Source organism: Schistocerca nitens, chromosome 5, assembly GCF_023898315.1.
Source record: "Schistocerca nitens isolate TAMUIC-IGC-003100 chromosome 5, iqSchNite1.1, whole genome shotgun sequence".
In the NCBI taxonomy this organism is placed as follows: Eukaryota; Metazoa; Arthropoda; class Insecta; order Orthoptera; family Acrididae; genus Schistocerca; species Schistocerca nitens.
This window is the reverse complement of record NC_064618.1, coordinates 47602105-47621340: the sequence shown is the minus strand read 5'-3', so window position 1 is coordinate 47621340 and position 19236 is coordinate 47602105. Positions and strand designations below refer to the sequence as shown.

At 44.7% G+C, this 19236-nt stretch overlaps 1 protein-coding gene across 1 annotated transcript in view; it reads right to left on the bottom strand.

Moving 5' to 3' along the window:
• LOC126260271 (eukaryotic translation initiation factor 5B-like) overlaps positions 1-19236 on the bottom strand; it is a 561696-nt gene that overhangs the window by 514516 nt on the left and 27944 nt on the right. Inside the window, exon 2 of the mRNA XM_049957597.1 lies at positions 4535-4720. The gene's annotated coding sequence lies outside the window, so the exon portion shown is untranslated. The remainder of the gene's footprint in view (positions 1-4534; positions 4721-19236) is intronic.

Here is a 19236-nt window from a genome sequence, read left to right as displayed (position 1 = left end):
TTCCTGTTAGGCGTTATTACGTGTTTGTACAACACGTTTTCCGCATTACTTCCAGAATAGAACTTAACCGGCTGCTAGCCGGGGACTGTACTGTTGGTCCTTACTACTATAGCAATCTGGCCAAAAATTTTCTGTCAAAATTTCATTTACTTGTAGACACCTGTTATTCCTGTCAGTCGTTTATTTCCATTCTGGTAGTCTGAATCTATGGATTTCGCTAGTACTTATAACAACGCTGATCATTTGCAAACCCAACCAACCACATAATCAGACAGCGATTGGCATTCATCCGTTCGGTTTTACTCCGCTCAACTCTTATAGCCCAGTCCCCTTTTGTCTGCGGAAAGTTTATTTCTAGGTGCAACGAGGATTCTCCTGACAGACACATCACGTACACTATGCACGCATTCAAAAATCAACTTATGAGTCATTCAGAAATAAACTGAAAATGGGTTCAAAAACCAACAGGTAAGCGTTTCAAAATCATATGAATAATCGATAGACAAACGTGCGCTGGATGCTAGGCGCTTCGTAAAACAAGTTGTTTTTCCTCAAGAATATGAATTTGGCGCCCCCCTTTCCCGGTAGCATCTACCTGCTTGCTGCGACTGCTTACACAGCCAACAGCCACATTCCTGTAGCCAGAAGGGAGAATCTACTACTCAAACGCGACACAACTGCGCATGCGCATGAGTCCGCTTGTAACTGCTAAAACGAATCTAATGTAAACAGTTGTGACTTCACGCTCATTGGAGGCAATTTGTTGTTATGAAGCATTACATAGTCTTCCTAAAGCCTTTGACACATTTTGCAGTTGGCAGACGTTTGCATGAGCACTGTTTGTCATTGTGTATGGCACATTTCCTTTGCAATTTAAGTTATTTTCGTTTTTTCTCTCGTTTGTTTTATTGTTGAAGTATTAGTCTGCAGTAGCGGGGTATAGTAATATCCTAAAATTACAAAAATTACAAAAATTTAACTGAAAACTAAAACAATGAAAAATTCCCGGAATTCTAAAAAAATCCCGGGTTTTTCCCGGTTTTCTCCCGGATGAAAAAAATCCCGGGTTTCTCCCGGTTGTCCCGGGTCATATACACCCTGTTGTTATAGTCCCTTGTATGAGGTACGATCACAACGTAATGGGAATTTTTGTTTTTCTTTACAAAATCTTTATTTAGTTATTTATTTATTAACACCAGCTTTGTCCCCTTCAAAGTAATGTCCCTCAGATATAACACACTTGTGCCAGCACTTCTTCCAATCTTGGAAGCACTTCTGGAACTCACTTTTCATTACGAAGTTCACCTCCATCAGCAATTCTGTTTTTATCTCATCAGTGTTGACAAAACAATGTCCTTTCATGGTTCCCTTCAGCCTTGGGAATAAAAAGAAGTCACAGCCGGCCAAGACCAGCGAATACAATGGCTGAGGCAATATAATGATTTCGAGCAAGCACTGAGGTGTGAGCCGGAGCATTATCGTGATGCAACTTCCATGAGCAGTTTTGCCACAATTCTGGTCATTTTCTTTGGATTGCTTCACACAAATGGCATGTAACTTCCAGGCAGTATTCCCTATTGACCATATGACCATAAGACCATAAGACCATAAGACAAAAACTCAAGATGCACTATCCCATTTTAATCTAAGAAAACAATGAGAAAAACCTTTACATGTGATCGAACTTGCCAAATTTTTTTCTGTCTTGGTTCTTCAGGCATTTTCCATTGGGATGATTGGGCCATATACCCATGTTTCATCACCTGTTATGATCTCCTTTAGAAGTTCTAGATCGCTGTTATCTTCATTCAGCAATTCCTGAGTGATGTCTATGCAATATTGTTTTTGATCGAAACTCAACAATTTTGGAACAATCTCTGCTGCTACACATTTCATGTGCAAAACATGAAAAAATTGCTTTTTCAGGAGCCAAAAGATATGCCGTCATCATAAATAATCTCTCTGGTGGTGATTAGGCAATTTTCCAGAACCATTCTTCTTCATTACTTCTTCCACATTGTGATCAGTAATTGATGTGCTAGAGCATACAAAGCGACCATTGTTTTCAATGTCTTGTTGATCCTCTCTGAAACATTTATACTACTCAAGCTCTTGTCTTACTCACAGTAGATGTGCTGCATTTTATTTCACTTTTCAAGCAAAATTTAGTGCAAATTCTTTTACCATCTTTTCAAAAGTTAATATTTGGCGAGCACTCAAAAACCAGATTATAAAGGCTGCGAAATTAAAAAATTCCCATTACTATTAGATTACACCTCACCTGAATGAATTCCTTGCATATGTGACTGGTGTACTGATCACTTAGACATAAGTGTGGGTATTTGAGTCACATATCAGTAGACAGTTTCTTGGTGATTGGGGTAGCTATTAGTAACCAGGCTAGAAGCAGCTAGTAGCTATTTTACTTGGTTTTCTATTATAGATAAGTGAATATTTTCTGTTATAATAAGTTACTGTTGTTGTCACTATTGAAGGCCAAAGGCCACATATTTGGAGTACTACATCTATCATGTTTCCGGCTGGAGAAAGTGTTCATGTGTGCGTGAGGTGTGCTTGCTTGTGTGCGCGTGTGTGTGTGTGTGTGTGTGTGTGTGTGTGTGTGTGTGTGTGTGCGCGCGTGTGTGTGGGCCCACACACACACACACACACACACACACACACACACACACACACACACACACACACACACACACACACACACCTCCGCGCGCATGGAGGGGGGGGGGGGGGGGGAAGTTTGAAGAAGGCTTTGGCTCTGCAACTCTGCGTGTTATCTTTGTGGTAAGTAGCAATCTATCGTTTTTCTAATGTTCTTCATATTTCATTTATAATAGCATTTTCTATCTTGTTACATCAGTCTTTGTAAGGCAAATAAAGTATTGGTGAAAAGACTGGGCCTGCTCAACCTCCAGCCCAAAGCTCACTCCACCTGAATGCTATACTTGCCATACTACACATGAAAGAAAGATACAGTTAGCCATGATATACTGTTGGGAGACAAATAAATTGAGTAAACAGACATAATCTTTTATTGCAAAATTCCATTACCATAATTTATGATTAATTTTTGTGGTAGATATTAGGTTGGTAAACAAGTTCATAGCATTTTTGTTTTACTTTTTGGTATTCTGGTTGCTATGGATTTATTTATCAACTGTAATTTTTTATTTGTTGTCCATTGTTGTTATTTGAGTTTACATCATCTGAAGGTAGTGAGTGGAGCTGTGGATGCTAGAAAATGGAGTGCCAAATGGAGAAATCTGAACACCTCTGACATATTTTTCTATCTGAATACAAGAGAGGGGTGACAGCAGCAGAGGCAGTCAGAAAAATTTGCGCCATGTATGAGGAAAATGCACTGGACAGACTTTTGTGACACTTCACTTTCAGGAAGACCTTTGGGGTTTGATGAACATCATTTAAACTCATTAATCCACAGTGATCCTCATCAGTGTACTTAAGAACTGACAAACATAATGAAATCTGATCATGCCACCATCATGTCACATTTGCACGCAATGGGGAACGTTCAAAAATCATGTGCATGAGTAATTCATTCTCTAAGCCAAGATCAAATAAATCACCAAGTGGCCTTAGGTTCATCTCTGCTTGCTCATCATCAAATGGTTAGTGAACAACACCGATCATTCCTATCATATATCGTTACTGGTGACAAGAAATGGTGTCTTTGCGTCAACATAAGGAAAAGAAAAGGATGGTTGAGCCCAAACGAAGACCTGCATGCATCCACAAAACATAATGTGGAACAGTGACAGTGTTGCGTACTACGAATTGCTTCCTCAAGGCGTAACCATCACTGATGACACGGTCCAAGAACAACAACCAGAAAGAATGCATGAAGTGATACCACTCCACAATAACACCCACTCGATTCTTTGTCTGACAAAAAACACGAGTTGGGTTGGGAACTCATTCTGAATTCACCTTATTCACCTGATTGTGTGCCCTCCGATTTTGACCTCTTCTGCTCTCTACCTAATATTCTTCAAGGAACTTCCTTTCTGGATGAAAATGCACCTTGACACAGCTCGACAAGATCTTCACCACAAAACCATGTGATTTCTATGGTCGCGGGATCTAAAAGTTACCCCAGCATTGGCAGACTGTTGTTAATAGTGACAGAGAATACATCACTGATGACTAAAGTCTCTGTTATGTGTATCTGATGTGTTTAAAACTTGTGGAAAAACACTACGAACTTATGCACCAACCCATCATGCACAGTTAGGCAAGAACATATTTGCTATATCGGTCGTGGTCTGTTGTGGGTTGTCTCACAAAACCTTAGGAACATGGTAATATTAACTAGATTTCCTAAGGAAGAGGTTAGAGCATTATAGCATGTCATTTATACCCTTCTTACTACAGTCTAAAATTTGTTTGTAAATTAATACATCAGTGAAAAACTGATCATCTATTGGAATACAACAAAGGATTAAAGACACAATGGAGATGGAAGACACATAAACAGTTACAAAATTTTCATCCTTACCTCACTTAATAATCTTCTGTTTCTCTGACCAGGATGAAATACTTCAGTTCTTGTTTCATGGAATGGAAAGTCGTTTCCTTTTCCTTCATGATACAGGACACTATGTCTGTTATCATTATGTGTTGTCCTCCTCGTGTTTCTAGCTGGGAGCGTATCTTCATATAGTTCTCTTTGTGCAGCACATGCCTTCAAAGAAAATTATTAATGATTTGATGATGTTTGTGTCAATTATATTGATACTGAAAGTGTAGCACTACATACAATAAATGGCTTTATACCTGCTCTGTATAAAGTATGATTTCCGTAATACTTAATATATTAATATGTCATGTGAGATTTACTCACTACAATGTTGTTGTTGTTGTGGTCTTCAGTCCTGAGACTGGTTTGATGCAGCTCTCCATGCTACTCTATCCTGTGCAAGCTTCTTCATCTCCCAGTACCTACTGCTACCTACATCCTTCTGAATCTGCTTAGTGTATTCATCTCTTGGTCTCCCTCTACGATTTTTACCCTCCACGCTGCCCTCCAATGCTAAATTTGTGATTCCTTGATGCCTCAAAACATGTCCTACCAACCGATCCCTTCTTCTAGTCAAGTTGTGCCACAAACTTCTCTTCTCCCCAATCCTATTCAATACCTCCTCATTACTTACGTGATCTACCCACCTTATCTTCAGCATTCTTCTGTAGCACCACATTTCGAAAGCTTCTATTCTCTTCTTGTCCAAACTGGTTATCGTCCATGTTTCACTTCCATACATGGCTACACTCCATACAAATACTTTCAGAAACGACTTCCTGACACTTAAATCTATACTCGATGTTAACAAATTTCTCTTCTTCAGAAACGATTTCCTTGCCATTGCCAGTCTACATTTTATATCCTCTCTACTTCGACCATCATCAGTTATTTTGCTCACTAAATAGCAAAACTCCTTTACTACTTTAAGTGTCTCATTTCCTAATCTAATTCCCTCAGCATCACCCGATTTAATTTGACTACATTCCATTATCCTCGTTTTGCTTTTGTTGATGTTCATCTTATATCCTCCTTTCAAGACACTGTCCATTCCATTCAACTGCTCTTCCAAGTCTTTTGCTGTCTCTGACAGAATTACAATGTCATTGGCGAACCTCAAAGTTTTTATTTCTTCTCCATGAATTTTAATACCTACTCTGAATTTTTCTTTTGTTTCCTTTACTGCTTGCTCAATATACAGATTGAATAACATCGGGGAGAGGCTACAACCCTGTCTCACTCCTTTCCCAACCACTGCTTCCCTTTCATGCCCCTCGACTCTTATAACTGCCATCTGGTTTCTGAACAAATTGTAAATAGCCTTTCGCTCCCTATATTTTACCCTTGCCACCTTCAGAACTTGAAAGAGAGTATTCCAGTTAACGTTGTCAAAAGCTTTCTCTAAGTCTACAAATGCTACAAACGTAGGTTTGCCTTTCCTTAATCTTTCTTCTAAGATAAGTCGTAAGGTTAGTATTGCCTCACGTGTTCCAACATTTCTACGGAATCCAAACTGATCTTCCCCGAGGTCCGCTTCTACCAGTTTTTCCATTCGTCTGTAAAGAATTCGCGTTAGTATTTTGCAGCTGTGACTTATTAAACTGATAGTTCGGTAATTTTCACATCTGTCAACACCTGCTTTCTTTGGGATTGGAATTATTATATTCTTCTTGAAGTCTGTGGGTATTTCGCCTGTCTCATACATCTTGCTCACCAGATGGTAGAGTTTTGTCATGACTGGCTCTCCCAAGGCCATCAGTAGTTCTAATGGAATGTTGTCTACTCCCGGGGCCTTGTTTCGACTCAGGTCTTTCAGTGCTCTGTCAAACTCTTCACGCACTATCTTATCTCCCATTTCATCTTCATTTACATCCTCTTCCATTTCCATAATATTGTCCTCAAGTACATCGCCCTTGTATAAACCCTCTATATACTCCTTCCACCTTTCTGACTTCCCTTCTTTGCTTAGAACTGGGTTGCCATCTGAGCTCTTGATATTCATACAAGTGGTTCTCTTCTCTCCAAAGGTCTCTTTAATTTTCCTGTAAGCAGTATCTATCTTACCCCTAGTGAGACAAGCCTCTACATCCTTACATTTGTCCTCTAGCCACGCCTGCTTAGCCAATTTGCACTTCCTGTCGATCTCATTTTTGAGATGTTTGTATTCCTTTTTGCCTGCTTCATACTCACTACAATAGGAACTGTAATGACCTATACTTCACGAGTCTCACAGATCAAGTAAGATCATATATGAGATATTGAGACACTACAAGAACTGCAACAGATCTTTATGAATGTGCACACTAATCACAGCCTGTATTTGTGTCATGGATGATTTACTTATATTTCTTATTTCAGAAGACTCTTTCTAGCAATGTGGCGTACAATGTAAAAAGGAAAGAATGGAGGGTCAAGGTTGGGGCTGAATCTTGAGGTAAGGATAGAGGGGAGGGGGGGGGGGGGGGGGGAGGAAATGCACATTAAATTGGTGACAGAAACCCAAAGGTGAATTATTAGTGTGGTCACGAGTTGAAACAGATGATGGTGAACAGAAGAAGAGTGTACGAGACAAGCTGAAAGTAGGAAATACATTTAACCTCTAGTACCTTCCGCAGCAGAAGTCGAACACGCGGCAGAACAAATGGACGTGGTCAACCAATAGAGGGCTCCGCCTCCGCGGTGCTATTCCGCGCAGCGAGGGCGCCACCACTTAGCCACATGCAGATAGCGGCCAATAGCTGCTCCCTTCGGTTTCGTATATAGGGACCCGCTCTGCCCTAGTCCAGCCAGTCTGGTACACGCTCTGGATTTCGTTTCTATCTCAGCGGTACTGCGTTCTGGTCGTTGCTCGTTGTTGACATTTGCTTGGCTCTGGTTCCAAGTGGATTTACATTTGGTTTTGTGGTTTCCACAAGCCTCCGTTGTTTATCTCTTCCTTGTTGTGTCGCTCATAGTCGGTCGTGGTCGGTTGGTGTCAGTTGTCGTTGGTCTGTCGTCCAACTCGTCCCGGTTGTGCGTGCTCCACCGCCGGCGGCTTCCCCGCTGTTGGTTGTGGTTACTACATTTGGCAACGAGGTAAACGGAACATAGGAGTATGGAAGAGAAATTACTCACTCTCTTAGAGTGGCAGCAGCAGCAGCAGTTGGAGGTCTTACAGACCTCACTGCAGTTGCTCTCAAACAGGGTCAATAAGCGAGATTCCCTCCCATCTCTTTCCCCAGGTGCCCCACTTTCAGACACGTTCCCACGTCCGCCGTCGTTCCCACCGTTCAACGACGCAAAAGAGGATTGGGAAACGTACCTGCACCGTCTGAAGCAACATTTCACGGCCTTTCAGGTGTCGGATGACTCCCTGCAGCGGTCGTTGTTCTTGTCTTGGGCCTCACCGGACACGTTTTTCTTGCTCCACAAGTTGGCACCATTGGCCGACCCCGTGGCTCTCTCCTTTCACGAGATCTATGTGTTGCTAACTAACTATTATTCCCAGTGATACCATGTGGTTGCGTCTCGCTTGGAATTCTATCAATACCACAAGCAACCGGGTCAGTCCTACCGTTCCTGGGTGACGGATTCGCAAGGCCTCAGCCGCAAATGCAACTTCACGTGCACCAATCAGCAGTGCAAGGCGTCATATGCAGATTCGTTAATTCGGGATGTGGTTGTTCAACTGGCGTCCGATCCAGAGGTCCGCACTGCGGCGTTCAAGTTGGACAACCCCTCATTGGAAGACATTCTGGGTATTGCCCATTCCTTCGAAATTGCTCAAGCGGCGAGCGAATATCTCATGGCACGGCCCCAGGTGGCAGCGGTCGAGTCCACTTACCGCTCCACTCCTTATTGCTGTCGACGGGGCGCAGTCTCCAGAGGGCACCGCCGTCGAGATTCCTCGCTGTCTGACGTCTCTATTGCATCCGAACCGCCGGTCGCCCATCGACGTCGGCCGCGTGGCCCCCTCCTGTCATGCCCCCAGTGCTTCTCGGCCCACACTCGAGCTCACTGTCCCCATTGCTGGAAGACCTGTTCCCTCTGTGTTAAATAGGACCACCTTCGATCTGTCTGTCGTAGCCGCGCGACCCGTCCCCGTCCCGCCCCTGCGGACCAACAGGAGGCCGTCCATGCTTTACACACAGTCGCCCCTCGGACCGACACATTGGCTCAAAAGTTATTCCTCACCCTACGCATCTTTAACAAGGACGTCCGTTTCCAGGTCGATACGGGGGCCACAGTTTCTTCGGTCAATCTGACGACATATGCATGTCTCGGGTCTCCAGAATTGTCCCTGTAGTGGACTGTTAGGGCAGCCAGTCCACAGTGAAGTAGCCGAAAGGGCACGCGTCAACTCACGCCGTCTGGCGTTAAATCTGGAACAGGATTCGTAATGAATGTGATAAAGAAAATAACGTAGCTACTAGAACACTTAACTTTTATATCGTCCTTTGGTATACAGCATTCTTGATGATACAAGTGAGACTATCTTGAGATACATGCAATGGTACAAATGGCGCCTTGCTAGGTCGTAGCCATGGACTTAGCTGAAGGCTATTCTAACTGTCTCTCGGCAAATGAGAGAAAGGCTTCGATCAGTGTAGTCACTAGCAACGTCGTCGTACAACTGGGGCGAGTGCTAGTAAGTCTCTCGAGACCTGCCTTGTGGTGGCGCTCGGTCTGCGATCCTGACAGTGGCGACACGCGGGTCCGATATGTACTAATGGACCGCGGCCGATTTAAGCTACCACCTAGCAAGTGTGGTGTCTAGTGGTGACACCACAGTCCCCACCCTCTCGGAGGTTGGTCGCCTACGGCAACGGTTCCATCCCTCTCCGTGGGCAGTTTTCTGTTATGGCCATCTACAAAAACGTTCCCCGGCCCCTTACCCTATTTGTGGTGGACCACCCGTTGGTGTCAGACATTTTTGGACTAGATGCGTTTACACGGTTTGGCTTTTCCATTCAAGACGAAATGCAGTTCGTTTCAACTACGGTTCCATTTCAGGACCTAGACGATCTGTGCGCGTCCTTTTCCTCCCTGTTTTCGGCAGACCTAGGCTGCGCTTCCGATTTCCAGGCACACATCACTTTACTGCCGAACGCACGGCCTCGCTTTTGTCGGGCTCGGTCTATTCCAGTAGCTTTGCGTGCGACCGTCAAGCAGGAACTCGATCGGCTCCAGGCTGCGGGGTTATCGAGCCAGTACAATCGAGTGCCTGGGCAATGCCCTTAGCGGTCATCAAGAAACCCAATGGATCGCTTCATCTTTGTGGGGGATTTTGGGGCTACGGTCAACACTCAGTCTTTGGTCGAAACTTATCCCATTTCTCGACAGGAAGACCTTCTCGCTAAACTGGCAGGTGGCGAGTACTTTTCTAAGACTGATTTGGCAGAAGCCTATCACCAATTGCCGTTAGATGAGGAATCACAGGCCATCGTCATTATCAACACGCCTTCGGTCTCTATAAATACAAGCGTCTTCCGTTTGGCATTTCCTCTGCCCCTGCGATTTTCCAGCGGTATCTCGAGCAACTTACGCAACCAATACCGTCTTGTGTCAATTACCTTGATGATATCTTAGTCACGGGGTGCATGCGCCAGGAACATCTGGGCAACCTCAGTACCTTATTTCACACCCTGCAGGCTGCGGGTTTACGTTGTCGACTGGAGAAGTGCAGTTTTTTTCAACCGGAAGTGGCGTACTTAGGACATTGGTTCAGTAAAGATGGCATTCGCCCTTTGGACCGCAATGTCGCAGCCATCGATGCCCTTCCCCGTCCACAAAACGTATCCGAACTCCAGGTATTTTTGGGGAAAGTCAATTATTACTTAAAGTTCTTACCCCAAGCCACCCACGTCGCGCATCCCCTAAATCGCCTGCGTCGCAGAGGGGTACCTTACACGTGGACTTCTGCCTGCGATCAGGCTTTCACCCGCCTGAAAACGATGCTAAAATCTGCCCCTTGCCTGACGCCTTTCTCTCCAGATCGTCCCTTCGTGGTGGCGGCCGATGCCTCAGCGTACGGGATTGGGGCAGTCCTGGCACACAGGAATGAGGATGGGACGGAACAACCTGTGGCATATGCATCCAAGAAGTTAACCCCTGCGCAAAGGAATTACTCTCAGATCGAAAAGGAGGCTCTTGCCATTATTTTTGCAGTTCAGAAATTTCACATTTACCTGTTTGGGGCGCAGTTCACCCTCCTCACGGATCACAAGCCCTTAGTGTCGCTTTCCGGGCCCCATTCGCACCTCCCAGAATGGACGGCTCAGCGTCTTCAGCGCCGGGCATTATTCTTGCGTAATTACACTTACACCATCCACTATAAGCCCACCAGTCAACACACTAATGCAGATGCCTTGTCACGTCTCCCAGCAGGACCCGATCCAGCGTTCGACCAGCAGGAAGTCCAGTGCTTCCACATCGACTCTGCCCGCCGGGAGACTCCCGATGGATTTCCTCTGACGGCCATGCAAATCGCCGCTTCCACGCGCTGGGAACCCATTCTGCGGCAAGTCCTCCACTATGTGACCCATGGTTGGCCTCCCTACCTTACCCAATGTTTGAAAACTGACTTCAGCCCGTGGCGTCACGTCTCACACAGACTTTTGGTGATGGAAGATGTCCTCCTGTAGTCCACGGACTCTGATGCCCATCGGGTGATCATCCCTCCGGACTTATGCCACCGCGTCCTGCACTTATTACACCGCGGACACTGGGGGATGTCTCGCATGAAGGCGTTGGCTCGACGACATGTCTATTGGCCAGGGATCGATGGAGACATTGAGCACCTGGTCCGTGGTTGCACAGAGTGTGCGCGTCATCATGCTAGTCCTCCACAATCTTTCGCGCCCTGGCCAACACCCAGCCAACCCTGGGACAGGATCCATCTCGATTTTGCAGGCCACTTCTTAGGCTCCATGTGGCTCCTCATCATTGATGCCTATTCCAAATACCCATATGTGGTTCGCATGGCATCCACCACCACTGACGCCACCCGCACCGCCTTGGCCCAGGTGTTGGCCATTGAAGGCCTTCCTCAGACGTTGGTCACAGATAACGAGCCCCACCCAATTAACAGCGTCCTCGATCCAGACCTTCTGCTCCGCTAACGGTATCAAACACATTCGCTCTCCCCCCTTCCATCCTTCATCCAATGGTGCGGCGGAACGCCTGGTCCGCACTTTCAAACAGCAGAAATGGACGTGGTCAGCCCATAGAGGGCTCCGCCTCCGCAGCGGCTATTCCACACAGCGGCTCTCGCGCAGCGAGGGCGCCACCGCCAAGCCACGTGCAGACAGCGGCCAATCGCCGCTCCCTCCAGTTTCGTATACAGGGAGCCGCTCTGCCCTAGTCCAGCCAGTCTGGTACTCGCTCTGAATTTCGTTTCTATCTCGGCGGTACTGCATTCTGGTCGTTGCTCGTTGTTGACATTTGCCTGGCTCTGGTTCCCAGTGGATTTACGTTTGGTGTTTGGTGTTGTGGTTTCCACAGGCCTCCGTTGTTTATCGTTTGTCGCGAGTGTAAAATGACAGAGGGAAAGAAGATTAAATCCAGATATATTGCTGGATAAAAGAGAATTGTAGAAAAACACTGGTGCTGAATTGGTGTTGAAATGTCAATGATGTCAGATTGGAAGAATAACAGAAAAGAAATTGAATTTTATTTCAAAATGATTACAAAACCCAGTTTATACACCATTTTATATGCAAAGAACAAATAGCTAGATGATTCATTTTCATGCAGTTTACTGCAAAGATGGAGAGTGGTGGTATGATTTAAGATGTGATATTGGAGGAAGAGTGATAAATATAAACAAAAACCTTTCTAAAAGCCAGCCCCATTTGGTTAAAAAGGTGGAACACATCAGCTGCCACAGATGCAGATGAATATTTTGAAAACGAAATCAAAAATCTTACTTCCTTTATCACATTCATTTCTGATGAACTTTATAATGCTGATGAATCAGATGGTATGCAGTAACATATTAGCTACCATATTACATGATTCTGCAAAAGGCTTTAAAAATTAAAGGAATATAATTTCAACCAGCAGAAAAATGATCCTATCAGAACAAGCAGAAAGATATATATGTTCAGTAAAATAGATAAAAAAAATCAGTGATATCATATCTCAATGAGGATCTTGAAACTTTCAGCAAGGTCAGGTGCATGTAGAGGAACTCTGGCTTAAGTTTAAGAGAATAGTTGACCACACACTGGATAGTGTAGAGGGAGGGAACCTCCATGGTGTACAGTGACCGTTAAAAAACTTCTAAGGAAACAGAGATAACTGCATAACAGGTGTAAAACAAAGTGAAGGGTTATAGATAGATAGAGAGATGCTGAACGAAAAGTGAAAAGAGCAATGCACGATGCCCTCAATGACTACCATAGCAGAATACAGTAAAATGAAATTACACAACATCCAAAGAAATTCTGGTCATATGTATAGGTTGTAAGTGGCACCAAATTTAGTGTCCAGTCCCTAGTGAATGAGACAGGAACTGAAATTGAGTATAGCCAAGCAAAAGCTGAAATGCTTAACTCGATCTTCAAATGTTCCTTTAAAAAAGAAAACCCAAGAGAACTACCCCAATTTAATCATCAAGCCACTGAAAAGATGAATGAAATAAGTACTAGTGTCAGTGGTGTTGAGAAACAATTGAAAATTTTTGCGGCCACATGTAGTAAGCGTTGCTTCACACAGCAGAGAATGGCAACACAGAGGCAGCCAACGACCAAGGCATTGCGAAGTAAGCATGGCACAGATAGCCCTGCTGACAGCAACAGTCTATCAACCGGCTGACGCAAGGACACACACAGACCGAGTGCCGAGCGAAGCCTGGAGAGTGATGAGTAAGGGGAAGTGAGGCCAGCACGCTAAGTTACGCTGCAATATACTGGGGGAGTAATAACAAAAAGCTACCATCGAGGGTAAAAAACGTCCTCCTGCCGGATATAATAGTGGAGCACAGGCAGCAACAGACAGAAGCCATTAGGAAGAAGTTCAGATCTGAGGACAGACGTGGTCCATGCCCAAATGTTCAATCTTCGTGGGTGACGATTCCGGAAGTCTGTTCCAGCTCGCAGGAGTCGTCCATTCGCCGCCAGATGTCAACTTCAGCTCTGGTGGTCGGCCCGAGTTCGGTCGGCACCAGGGCTGACTAACTAGAGCGAGAACTTCCAGCAAGACCGGCCGCAGCGCGGTCTTGGTCACAAGCGCCGCCGGGGACTGACGCCCGGACTTCACAGCAACCACAGCGCGTGGTCCGTCCATGACAGGATCTTACTCACGTCACGACTGACAGCTTCCCAGCCGTCGGTGCAGCAGGCGTCGGCAGCTGACCTCACGGCGGCGAGTTCATCTCAATCACAGGGCATCATTGCTTCAGTGGAGCACTGGTGTCCTGAGGCTCTGAATGCAATCAGCGGCGCGCGTTGCGCGTATTGTCGGAGAATGTACACAGCAGCAGCCAGGCGGAGGTATTTGCAGGAATGGGTAGCAACGACGAGGGAGAAATTGTAAAGAAAGTTCAATAAATAATTGTAAAACTCCACGCCGTCTCAGTCTTTGGCGCAGCCACTGTGTCTGCTGCTAACAAGTGGCCATCTGTCGTAACAAGTATTGGAAGCTCCTTAACAAGTGATGTCAGGTGCACCCACGCCACGACTTCGACTAGCACCGTGCGGAGCAACCGAAAAACACCAAATAGGGTGAGTCCAGCAACTGCCTTCTCTCTATGTTTTCTGTGTAGCTAGAAATGTCGAGGATAACGTTAAGGGATGTGAGAGTGTCATTGAAAGGCCTAGCAGCCTTAGGCCTAGCAGCCTTGTAGACTTATCGCAGTTTCATGGGAATGATAGTCATGTTAACTAAGTACCAACTAAATGTGTAGTGTGTGGATTAACAGGTCACGTCGTTCCTAGCGATAAATTTGTACCAAGCACTTGTGATGTGTGTGGCTTCTATGGTCATGTAACGTGGCAATGTGATAAGTCTAGATGGATTGCCATTAGACGTGCTAGGAATTAACTTGCTTCTGCGTAATACAATTTTATTTTTGTGAGGTGAGGCATACCACACGGAAAATGCCAGAGACACATGCAACCGGCACAAGTGATGCCGTAGTCGCATTGACAGAGCAAGTTAAGAAATTAATTGAAGAAAGTAAGTTGCAAAAGCAGCACATGCAGAGGATGGAGCAACAACTGTTGCAAAATACTCCATCAGGCTCAGGAAGCGATAGTGTAGAATGCAAGGGTACTGTCTTTTCCAGTGTGGCAGATTGTTCAGCGGCTAATTTGATACCTTCCTTCTCAGGTAAAACATCAGAGGATGTGAATGTTTTCATTGGTGACGTACATAGTTCGGCTAGACTGTGTGGCTGGTCAGATGGAATGTGTTTGCAAATGGCGAGGTTACGGTTAGTAGGTGACGCAAAGACTTATGTGGCATACCACAAAGGGTTAATGGATGCTACTACGTTCACAGAGTTGGCTGAGGGATTATTGCAAAGGTTTAGGAAACAAAACAGTGCCAGATTTTGCAGAGAAAAATTTGGGAGGATGATGCAAAAAATGGGTGAAATGGTAAAAGAATTTTCAGACAGAATTAGAATAACGAATGCGCCCACGTATGAGTTAATGCAAGATGCGAGTGCAAATGAAGTTCTATTGATAGACATAGAGAATAGAACTTTAGACGCATTTTTGCGAGGGGTCTCGGCGGATTTTTCACGCCGGATACGGATGGAAAATCCAAGTGACTTAGCAGCAGCATTGTGCATAGCTACACATTTGCAGGAAGTGGATAGCACCAGTAGAAGTCGCAATGCCAAGAAAATTTTTTCGTCTTCCAAAGAGTGTTACTGTTGTGGGAAGCAAGGTCATTTTAAGGGACAGTGTTGGGAACTGCAGTGTTTCAATTGTTAGAAAATAGGGCATAAGGCACGGCAGTGTAAAGCCAAAAAACGGGTTAATGATGCAGCAGGTAAAAAACTGTTAAACGAAAAAGCGAGTGTTCCTGCCGTCAGGCATTCCCAGGAAAAAGAGGTACTCAGAGACTGCAAAAAGAGGCGGGTTGTAGTTTGATGGTTTGGATAAAAGATAAGTAGCAAAGAGTTTTAGTGGATACTGGAGCGCATGTATCAGTTGTCAGTGTGGACCTCGTGGGCAAGAAAGGATTGGAAGCTCCGAGATACAGATTGCGCATAGTAGGTGATAAAAAATTAGATGCACTAGGGACAGCACAGCTCAAGTTCAAGATAGGGAACATGTGGTTCTGGGAGCAAATGGAGGTGTTGTCAACTGTGGGACAGGGATTTTCAGCGATACTTGGGTTGGACTTTCTGATTAAACATCACGCCAAAATTGACGTTTCGCAACATACGCTGGAACTCGATGGGAACTTGTTCTCAATGGGTACAGCTGTTGCAAATGTTTCAGAGTCGCAAGGTGCGCCAATAGCTAAGGTGATACCAAGTAACTGTGTACAAGTGCATTAAAGGTGATTTCGTGTGACAAAGTACGAACAGGTACAGGGAAGTTGATCTGGGTACCGGTGGATGTCGATGTGCCACAGCAGGGGTTATTCTTGGTAGAGCCACTACCAAGTAATGAGGTTTTAGACTAAAAGCATTGCTTTATTCGTAGGAGTGTATCACAGGTAACGGACATAAACGTGCAGTTTATGGTACCGGTGAGTTTAGATAACTTCGGGCGGGATGATGTCGATCTGCCGAAGGGATTAGTAATAGCCACAGTAGAGTTAATGGATGAAGAGGACATCGATAGTTCGAGGCTAGACTATGATGTAAAGCAAACTGTCAGCACGTCTGCACTTCGTGACAAGGTAAATCATTTGAGAGGAAATGATCGTTCGGGTATGGAAGCATTATTACTAAGGTATAAAGCATTGTTTGAAGCACAGAGTACGTTACCTGCTACACCGATAACACAGCATCATATTCAGACAGGGAATCACGCTCCGATGTATCGTAAGCCATACAGACTACCAAAACAATTACAACCAGTAGTAGAGCAATTAATAGAGCAGCAACTGGAAGATGGGATAATCCAGCACAGTAATAGTCCTTGGTCTAGTAGCGTGGTCCTAGTTCCGAAGAAGACACCGGATGGGTCGAAAAAATTTCGCTTTTGTTGCTTCTACAGACATTTGAATGAACGGACAGTGGTGGACGTATATCCGGTTCCGAATATCATGGAAACGTTAGACAACCTAGGGCAGTGTAAATTTTTCTCCACTATGGATTTGCGAAGCAGTTATCACCAGATTGAAGTATGTCCGGAGGACAGACCAAAAACAGCATTTAAGATGCATTGTTGTCACTTCGAGTATAAAAGAATGCCATTTGGACTAAAAACGCTCCAGCAACATTTCAGAGGTTGTTGGATGGAGTCCTTTGCGGGTTGAAACCGAAAAAACGCATGGTGTATCTGGATGACATTATAGTTTTTTCAAGAGATATAGAGCAGCATGTGGAATGGTTAGAGGAGGTGTTTAAGAGATTAGAGGCAGCACGGCTAACATTAAGTTTGGACAAATGCTCTTTTGTGCAAGCACAAGTAAATTATCTTGGGCATGTTATCAGTCAGGATGGGGTACGGACAGATCCTCGTCTCACTTCTGCAGTACGAGATTTTCCAGTTCCGCAAACTGTTAAACAACTGCAATCATATATTGGTCTTGCGAGCTATTATCAAAAATTCGTACAGGGGTTCGCAGAAACAGCGAGGCCACTTACTAAGTTGCTAACAAAAGGTGTTACCTTCCAGTGGGCGTCAGACTGCGAGGAAGCATTTCAAGAGTTGAAACGGATACTGACATCAGATCCAGTTTTGAAGTTTCCAGACTTCTCGAAGGAGTGTATACTACAATGTGACGCATCCAATCACGCTCTTGGGGTTGTACTTGGGCAAGAAATTGATGGCAAAGAATATCTGATTGCATTCGCGTCTCATCAACTTAACAAGGCGGAAGAAAATTACTCCACGACGGAGAAGGAATTGTTAGCAGTAATATACGTGATTTCGTACTTTTGATGTTATCTGTAGGGTAGAAGGTTTAAGGTTGTGACGGATCATTCAGCTCTGAAGTGGTTATTAGGTCTGAAAGACCCAGCGAGTAGGCTAGTGAGATGGGCACTGGAACTCAGCGAGTTCGATTATGAGGTAATACACAAGCCAGGTGTGAAACGTGTCAATGCTGACACATTGAGCAGGAAAGTGGCAGTATTACAAGTAATAGGGGTGACTGAAGATAAGGTGAAAAAGGCACAAGCCGTGGATAGTGATTGCCAATTGTTCAGAATGCAACCGCAGAAGTTTTGCAACTGGGGCATGACCATTTTCTTTCAGGACATGGCGGGGGAAGAGCTATGGATAGGCAGATAGAGGAGAAGTTTTGGTGGAGGACACGATGTCAAGACGTGGACGAGTACGTCAGGAATTGTGTGCCATGCGCACAGCGTGCGGACTTGAGCCATCAAAAGATTCAGCTTCAAAGATTACCAGAGGCAGATTGACCTTTCCAACAAATCAGAATTGATGTATTAGGCTCATTTAATAGGAGTGCAGCAGGGAATAAGTATGTGTTAACAGTGATTGACCACTTTTCTAGGTATTTAGTCATGGTCGCATTACCAGATCAGAAAGCAAGTACGGTGGCACAAGCTTTAGTTAATAATTGGTTACTCAGGTATGGGATAGCTCAGTCCTTAATCTCGGATCAAGGTACTAATTTCAAGTCTGATCTGATATAGCAACTGAGTAAGTTACTTAAGGTACAGAAACTACAGACTAGTCCATTCCATCTGCAAGCAAACGGACAAAGTGCATTGCACGAACACTAAGATGTTGAGTCACTATGTAAATAGTCAACACACCAACTGGGATGTGTACTTGCAATTCGTAACCAGTGCATATAATAGTAAGGTACATACATCGACAGGATTGTTGCCGTACAAAGTGGTGTATGGGTGGAAGATGCCATCACCTTTTGACAAGCTTCATCCAAGGTTGGGAGCTGAGGGCGTGCATGTGAGGCAATTTGCGAAAACCATTAAGGAAGTATGGCAGACAGTTAGACGAGCTAACATGAAAGCGTTGGAACGACAAGAACGGATGGGAGGTACAACGAGGAAGTTGCCACAGTACAGAGCAGGCCAATGGGTGCTACTAGCTAATCCGTATGTTCCAAAAGGGAGAACCAAGAAGTTCACAAACAAGTTCCAGGGACCGTACCGGATAGTGGAAATGACATCACCTGTCAATGTAAAATTACAATTGCCTACCAAGATAACGGTGGTTCACGTTAGTAGAGTTAAGCCATTCCAGGGGGTAGCAGATTCATGTATATGTACTTCTCCTTCTGGCAGAAAGCGAAAAGAAACGCCAGAAGCTGACAGTAAACCGGGTATTAAGTATAAGTTGCGTTCGAGGGATGTGTAGTTAGCAGTAATTATCATGTGTGTATTATTTTTGTGCACGGATTAGGGTTATTTTATTGGTATTAAGGGGTAGTGATGGGAGTTTTTCCTTCTCTCTCCATTCTGTAGGTGACGCAGGATGTGGTACAAGTGGATATACACACAACAGAAATATGGGGATTAGGTACAGAGTTGTTGAATGTGACACGCGTGGGGCGTGGGATGGCTACAGGGTTATGAGCAT